An 8,861-nucleotide genomic window follows, 5' to 3' on the forward strand; every position below is an offset into this window, starting at 1 on the left:
AGGAAACTGCCGCTAAAGCGGCGATAATGGGCTTGATAATATGCTCTATGAATTCCCATAGCAGCCCAGGTTCTGGTGTTAACTTGGGCTTCTATGGGAATTGACAAGGGCATATTATCAAGCCCATTATCCCCGCTCTAGCGGCAGTTTCCTGCCGATAAAAGCGGCGATAATGTATCACCCTTGCTTGATAATATGGCCCTTAGTTCTTAGTTACGATGCCGAGCAAATGGCACAAAGGTAAATAAGACAAGCATTGATCAAAACCATTGGGCTCGCCCTGTGCAAGACTCATTGGTTATGCCAATGTGTTTTAGCCAAGTTGTACATTAACCTGCAGATTTGAGTTTCCCAAAAACCGAAACCACTGAAAAACAAAAACAAATTAAGTTATTATTTTGGAAAAAAAATATTAAAAAGGAAATCTTCAAATACTACCAACCTTCAGCCTTTTTACTTCTCAATCTTAAATATCACAAGAAGCGTTAAAAGGACTACTTGAGTGCAAATATATATATATATATATATATATATATCTTGTAATACGATGCTAGGCAACTGGCGCAAAGGTAGATAAAAACAAGCTTTGGCAAAACCAACAGAGCTTGTCTATGAGAGCAATTGGCTTTGACAATGTTTTTTAGCCACGATGTACAGCAGCACGCCTACTGTGGGGCAAAGCTAAAAATATATATATATTTTTTTATAAGTGCTTTGTCGTGGCCAAGCTAATGTGCTTTTTTTGGGGTTGGGTACTGAGGCAAGAGGGAGGGCGCGAGAGAAGACGACACGCAAGAGACAATGGGGACAGACAATAGAGAGCCATCAGGAGGAGCTAGGGCTGCAATCTGACAATGCAAGCTGCCAATAGAGGACCTGTGGGATGGACTGGTGCCAGGAATGGGGAAGCACATGAACAATGGAGGGACAGCAGAGGAGGCTGGGCGAGCACAGGGACGATAGAGGGGCAGCGGGAGTGGCTGGTGGAGCACACAGACAATGGAGGGAGGTTGAGACAGGCTGAGGAATCACACCTTTAACAGAATTTTCTAGAGCTGCTGTGAAGAAAATTGTTTAACCTTTTCATTTTTAAACGCAAATGGATTTTAATCAAATAAGTCCTCCATATTTTTAGAATCACTTGACATTTTCCATCGTGTTTGGAAATGGGAAATATTTTGGGTTCGTTTTTATGTAAATTAAAATTTTTGGGGGTTTACAAATTTTTTTGTAACATAGAAATGCAACATTCAAATACCGATATTACTGACTGGTGCTTCTCCTAACTTCAAATGCAGTCTTGTGATTTCCTGGCACACAGTGGTTATTTGTAAAAAAAAAAAAAATAAGTGCCAGCGCTCCATCTGGAGGCAGTTTGCACCAGCCTATTTCTCCTGCTAGCGCCGCCTAAAACAGAACCAACAACTAACCAAGAAAGTTGGGAGAGGATGTGGCGTAATGGCGGGAGCTGCCGACTTTGGAGCTGGGGAGAATGGTATGGGTCTCCATGTGGGCTCAACATCCTGTGATTCTAAACAATTCACTTAATATTCCTGTAAAGGAATGGGCCTTTAACTGGTGCTTCCTTAAAATGCTTGTGTTGATGATTAAGGGCTGGTGCTAAGCACTGGATACCACCGGCTCAAATTAAGCACTGGGTACAACTTTCAATAAAAAGTTGTCACATTCTGTATATGCTTGAGGGGTGTGACTATTTTTGTTTTACTTCTTTGTCTCCCCAGGATTGAAGAGAACAGATAAAACGCAGTGAAGAATCACAGTCTTCATTGTTTTGACTGTCACAGAAATGGGTAGTCCCTCTTGTGTTAGGTCACACTGCTGACATTCTAGAAACTTTTCACAAAGGTAAATTTGGTTGTAAATATGTTAACAATGTAATTGAGCTTTTTATGATTGCAAAGATTTCACAAATATGTTCCTGGCAGGTGTAAGCCCATTTACATTATTATTATTATTATTTAGCGATTTATTGAGCGCCTGGTGACCCGGAGGCATCCCCGCGCTATAAAATCAGTGGAGACCAGAGGGGAGGGGGGAGGGAAACTATTTGGGGAAAAGGAGGCTTTTCAGTTTTTACATGTGTGAGAACAGTGGACATTCCAAATCATGGTTTGATTTGGAAGTTAGTGACCACCCACATGTTTTTGGGCTTTCACAAAATCCTCTCATTTTTATCTTTTTAAATATATATGTAGATTTAATTTAATGTTAAAAGATTGTTGGCCTCATTACGATGTCGGCCGAAGTTGCCTCCGACCGACACCGTTTCTGTGTGAGACCCAACCGACCATAGGTCGGAGGTTATGCACACCTCATTATGATGTGACCACACATGGTGCGTTTGAAAACTCCCATTTCTCTATGGGAGATTGTGCGGCGGTTGGAAACCACCTGCAGCACAAGCTCCTATTGAGACATGGGCTGCAGAGGGATGGGGGACCTGCCAAGGGCCCCTAAAGTCACCTTTCGAAAGCCTTTCCATGTCGGAAAGGACAACATGGAAAGGCTGTCAGAAACAGACATCATAATCCCAATGGCAGAAACTCCGTCCTTAAGGGATTATGAGCAGTTTCCGACTGCGGTCGAGGCTTACAGACCGACATAGTAATTAGGCCCTAAATATACATACAAAAATAAAATATTATTTGAAGACAAAAGTTTTTGATAATGTTTTAAATTTAAATATAAATATAATTATTTTAATAATTAAAATTAATGTAAATCAAAATTAATTATATACATATGTTTTTGTAATTTGTAATACATAATCGGTAAGATGAAACATATTATTCTAGGTGAGTTTTTTTTAATAAACCTTTCAAAATAATTTTAATATAGTTTATTTAAATTAAATACATTAAATAAATATTTGATTAAAATGACATGAATAGTGCTGTAGATTTCCAATGTAATACATTTTTATTATGATTATTGCATTTAATATTAACATAAATAGATAAAATTAGTTATACGAAATTATTTACATAAAAATTTAACATAAAAATATTTGTACATTTCTTTTTTAAGTTTAATAAACTTTTTACATGCTGAAATTACTCTATCATAGTGAAATCTCTGCACCGGTGGTGGTAAACTCTTTCTACCTGTGAAAACTTACTATTAGTAACTTTACACTGTTAACGTAACAACCGAAAACTTTTAACTCAATGTTGATTTTCATTCTTGCTTTTTATTTTTTAACCTTATTATATCTTGCTGGTAATTGGCCTTGTATCTTGCGTGAGACCTTCAGTCATGCATGACTGTTTAGGCAAAAGACGTTTCTATTAGCCCACGCCTATAATGTTTACTGCAAAACCTAAAGTCATAAAAGGCAATGCATTCTTGGCTCAAATACCAAGACTGGAAGAAGATGTTGCACGAGACAGGCCAGTTTCTAACATGTTTAACATTACAGTTATTTTCAGGGATCCCTTTCAAACATGCACTCAAATACAGGACTTCCAACGTGTTCTTGGCAGAGTTTTCATTCTAAAAATATCCACTGTGCCATTCTTTATCAGAACTGAGGCAATGAGGTGCCAGCTATTCTTTGGAGGACCTTGTTTGACACTTACTCCCAGCCAAGCTGTGCATCACCAGAGAAGTTACTGATTGTCCGTGAAAGAGTGGCTCAGAGAGGCTCTGTTTCTGTCCCTTTATCTCAGCACTGTTCTTCAATGTGAAGTCTGCATTCTTCAGTGATAGGCTAAGTGCTGCTCCTCTTCCAGAGCCTTGGCTCCTGCTTTAAATCCATAAACTAATACCCACCCCCCACCCATAGAATTCATTGGCATACAATGCAGTGGCATAGATTCGAGTGTTGGATAGTACAGTTTAGTGGTGTAGAGTGCAGGGGTACAGAGTAGAGTAGAGTAGTGTGAAGTAGAGTAGTGTGGAGTGCAGTGCTGCATAGTAGAGTATAGTGGCACAGAGTGCAGTGGCAGAGTGGTGCAGAGTAGAGTGCCGTAGTATGATGCAGAGTAGAATATAGTGCTGTAAAGTGCAGTGGCATAGAGTGGAATGATACAGAGTAGAGTGGCACAGAGTGCAGTGTGTAGTGGAGAAGTGTGGCTCACTGGTTAGAAGCGGCAGACCCTGAAGCAGACGTCGGCCCAGGACCAGGGTTCAATTCCCGAGGCGACAGGGTCTTGGGTCAATGTCCGCGGATTCGATAAATCTCGCCTAGGTGCCTACGCTAACCATGGGTCCCACTCTGCAACTCTGGGCAATAGTTTGCTTAATCTCCACAATGGCCCTAGCAGCGCCGGGGATGCCTGGCTTCACCTTGTGGGTGCCCTCTCACAGGGAAAGCCAGGAAGGGTTCCCCAGCGGTATACAGCGCCAGGACGCCACGTAACAAGGTAACAGTGCGCTTTACAAGTATACATACATTACATTACATACATTGTGGACATTCAGAAACTCCTCTTGTTCCTATTTCTAACCTGGAAATTGCAGGAATTTTTCTCCAGCTAAGGGCTGGCAGAAACCACTTTCCATTGTGGAATTGAGAACGGATCACTCTCAGATTCGGTGGGCTTTAGGGTAGTGGTTTCTCTGGGGCAACATTTTTTCCCTGTGAAGAAAAAAACAAGAAATGTGTGATTGCAAAGGGAATTCTATTCCCGATGTCTCGAGTTCTCCACTGTGAAGAGCTCTGCACAGTGGGACTAGGATCTCCTGGGAAGGACACTTGACCTACCCTGAAGTACACCTGGAAACCTGCACCTGGCACAGCTGTCTAAGCACACTCCTTGAACCATTTATGAATTTAAGGAAGTGGGAAAAGTATGTGGATTTCACTGTGAATCAGGCTTATTGTGTCAACTGTACCACTAACAAATGGTGTACTTATACGCAACACAAATGGGATCAAGCATGCGAATAAAAGGTGGGTTCCTTACTTATATGGGTCCTTCATAATGAGACTTCACTGTGTCTCCCTACTTCTGCACGTGTCTCCCATCAGCATACTATGCTAGGGCCCTTTAATTCTCTACACAATGGGCCCGATTCAAAAACTACATTTTGTGGTACAAAATGCAATTCACCAACCTATGAGTGTAAATCTCTTCCTCCATCTTTTCTATTGAGGAAATCATCACACATGGCGGTTTACTATTTAGCAGTAAATGTGGGAGGGACCAGTGGAAGTGTTTGTAAGAAGAGAAGTACCTACTATTAAATGGGAGGGGTTAGGGAGAAACAGGGATGGCTTTGGGAGGGGTTTGGTGAGGGACAGACACGCACCTACAAAAGAGTAAGGCCAATGGTATTTACAAACTGCACTTCTATAGCTACTGTAGCCAGAAAGGACTCAAAATAGCAGTAAATGCACTCCTGCTCCGACCTGCAGTAAGCCCAGCGCCACAAATGGTCAACCACTGCAACACCCTCCCGCAGAAAATAATGGACATAGAACCCTATAGGAAATAATGTTACAATAAACCAATTTTATGTTTATATATATATGTATGTGTGTTTTCAACTATCCTGGACTTCATCTACTAGCTTAGCAACAAAACAGGTGCAGGCCACAGACGCGCTGTAGAAGATATTCAAACTGCTTTATTCCATCGTTTTCTTAGTCAACATGACGCGTTTCGGCTGTGTCTCCACAGCCTTGATCACATGACACCCCAACCAATCATACCAGTTTAAATAGTGACTACCTGAACGTGAGTAGCGCTGTGATGAGTCATCAAATGAGCTAAAAGACAGATTTACAAGTGTAACTCTTCTATCCTTGAAATTAGATGTTCTCCGAATGTATATAATGACAATAAATATATATAAATAAGTATAAATAAATGACATAGCCATAAATATATATGTAATTCATAGAAACGATTTAAAAACCCAGGGCTTAAAAATCTTTCTAAAAATCAATCAACCATACATATAAAAACACTGAAATGCCAAATAGCCTGTATTGCTGCTTACATCATATGTCATTTGGATATTCCTCATTTGCCATAGTTTTAATCACAAAAACGCTTTTAAAAGATAAAGTGCTAGCGCAAGAAAAATAGTGCAAAACTATATATGCTAATAATCCTAAAATCAAAGATATTAACATCATATCTCTTTTCAGGTTTCAAATTACATTTTTTTGTATATTTTATGATATATAAAAAGAGGCAATCTGATAGCATTAGAAGTATTTTACAAATCATAATTACCTAATAAAGTGCAAGTGTAAAAATACAGTTTTATCACGTGGAGTAATTGATTAAAATGTTCGATATTGTGGATTCCATATCTTGAAACAATTCAAGTATAGTTCAATGCCTTCATCTGTGTTGCTTCTAGATTCCACATAGACCCTTGTCTTAACGCAATGTCCTAAAGTAATGTAATAATTATAGGGCAAACTGAGTAACTAATTACATTCATGTTACTGATTCAGTCCTATAAAAAATTATGATGGTCATCCCCAGTGTTGAGGCCATTGGGAATACGGGTATCTAGTAAAAGAATATATTTGGACTCAAGTTGCCTCAAATGTTTTTCCCTATTTCCTCCTCTTGGATTTTTAGGTACAGAGTCAATGATGAAGTAACTGAGATCATTGAGGTTCTTGTTATGAACTAGTTTGAAATGTCTGGCTACTGGTTAGCTTTCATCTGAGTTTACAATAGCTCGCAGGTGTTGCAGAATTCTATTGAATGCTTGTAATGTTGTACGGCCCACATATTTAAGTTTGCAGGTACATTCCAAGACATATATAGCATACTCAGTACGACAAGAGTACAACCCATGAATTTTAACCGGGGTTGGATCAAAAGCAGTTAGATATTCAGCATTATTTATACCAAATTTGCATGCCCGACATGTTATACATTTATGGAAGCCAGTTTTGGTTGATAGCCAATTTTTAGAAATAACCACCTCAGGGCTGGATTTAACCAAAGAATCCCTTATCGAGGGGGCACTCCTAAAGGTGATAAGGGCCGATCTGGTAACAAAGGAGCCAGAATTATGTCAGTTTTAAGGATAGGCCAGTGTTTATTTACTATCCCCCTGACTTTCTTTTCTTCTTTGTTGAAAGTTGTAATCAGTCTAATCTGCTCAACTGTATTGTGGAGTTCAGTGTTGCTGCTATCCAATTCTTTATTTCTAGTTTTTGTGGTATTCGTGAGACACTCTTCTCTAGTGTGGCTATTGGCTCTGGATCTGGCTTCTTCCAATAAAGTAGGGCAATATCCTTGTGCTATGAATCTATTGTGTTTAAGAAAACAACAGTGGTCCCAAGCATAAGAAAAATAGTAGCACAAAATGAATATAGACACAATGGAAACTATATTAAATAGTGACTTGTCCAGCCGGACAGAGGTACAATTTTTACTTTTAACAATGAATATTCTGAAGCGATACTTTCAACATTTCCATAGAGAGGGGCACAAGCCTGTACCCAAACATATACAGTTTTGCATAGAGAGGAAAATAGTCAGATAATAGAACAGAATTTTTAGGCAGAGCTGTTATTTCCTGTAAATATTTCAATGACAGAAATTCCATTTAGCACCATTACTTACCAAACATGGCAATTTGTACATTTTACAGTATATGGTGTTTTAAGAGTCAACGGCGTTTCGATCCCATTTACTGAATCACAGGGATCATCATCAGGACAAGATAATGCCTAATTTTGTACAAGCCATGATAGCCGGGGGCTGGCCACAACGGGTATGGGCCAGGTTTGTAATGGCGTGGATTAAGAATCCAAGAAGGAACTAGCAAGATGTAGAGTTCCCTAGGGTAAAGTGGACGGGCATCAGTCTCCCGCGGAACGGCAGATAGTGCTTTGCGGCGTGCCAGGGGTTTGCTCGGTCGCTTAGGGGAAGGAGCCTTCTCAATGGACTCAGATAGCTTCCTTGGCCGTGAATCTATTGTGGGCCTGAGTTTGGCATTCTATTAAGTCATCTGCTGAGCTACAAATTCTCCGCATCCTAAAGAATTCTCCTTAAGGTATGCTTTTGATTAGATGACCAGGGTGGGCACTACTCGCATGGAGAATAGCATTTCCTGTGGTTTTCTTTCTATGTAGTCTAGTGTGAAGTATGTTGTTATTTATGAAGACCTCAACATCTAGAAATTGAACGGATGATGTGCTTATGTCTGCTGTGAAATTGAGGTTTAAATCATTGTCATTGATCATTTTATCAAAATCTAAAGCTGTCTCAGACGTACCCTTCCAAATCATACAGACATCGTCTATGAATCTCCAGTACTCTACCACATGAGAGTCATACAGTGACCCATGGGTGTCCCTGAGGACATGTTCCTCCCACCATGCAAGCATTCGTAATTTTGGGAGAAACATGCCCCAATGGCCACACCCCTTAGCTGCTGAAAGACCTCTTTATTAAAGAGGAAGTAATTGTTTTCCAGACACATCTTTATCATTTTAACAAGCATGCAATTATGATCACGATAATTTCTATTGCGCTTGTCTAAAAAATATTTAACAGCTTTGAGGCCATCCGCATGGTGTATACTGGTGTACAGAGTACAAATGTCCATAACATTCAGAATGTAATCATCTTTCCATTCTACGCCAGTCAATTTGGATAGGAAGGGACCAGTATCTTTTATATGGGAAGGCAAATTCTCTACAAAATCATGGAGAAAATGGTCCACATATTTAGGTAGTGGTTACAAAAGGCTTCGCTGGGCCGAAATAATGGAACGTCCTGGTACAGGTGTGACTTGTTTATGGATTTTCAGAATGATATATAAAGTTGGTATCATTGGAAATTAATTCTTCAAAAAGTTATGTTCTTGTTTGCTCAGCAAACCATCTCTTTTCCATTGGTTCAATTCTTTGTTGCCCA

The sequence above is a fragment of the Lissotriton vulgaris genome, chromosome 10, assembly GCF_964263255.1.
Source record: "Lissotriton vulgaris chromosome 10, aLisVul1.2, whole genome shotgun sequence".
NCBI classification, from domain to species: Eukaryota; Metazoa; Chordata; class Amphibia; order Caudata; family Salamandridae; genus Lissotriton; species Lissotriton vulgaris.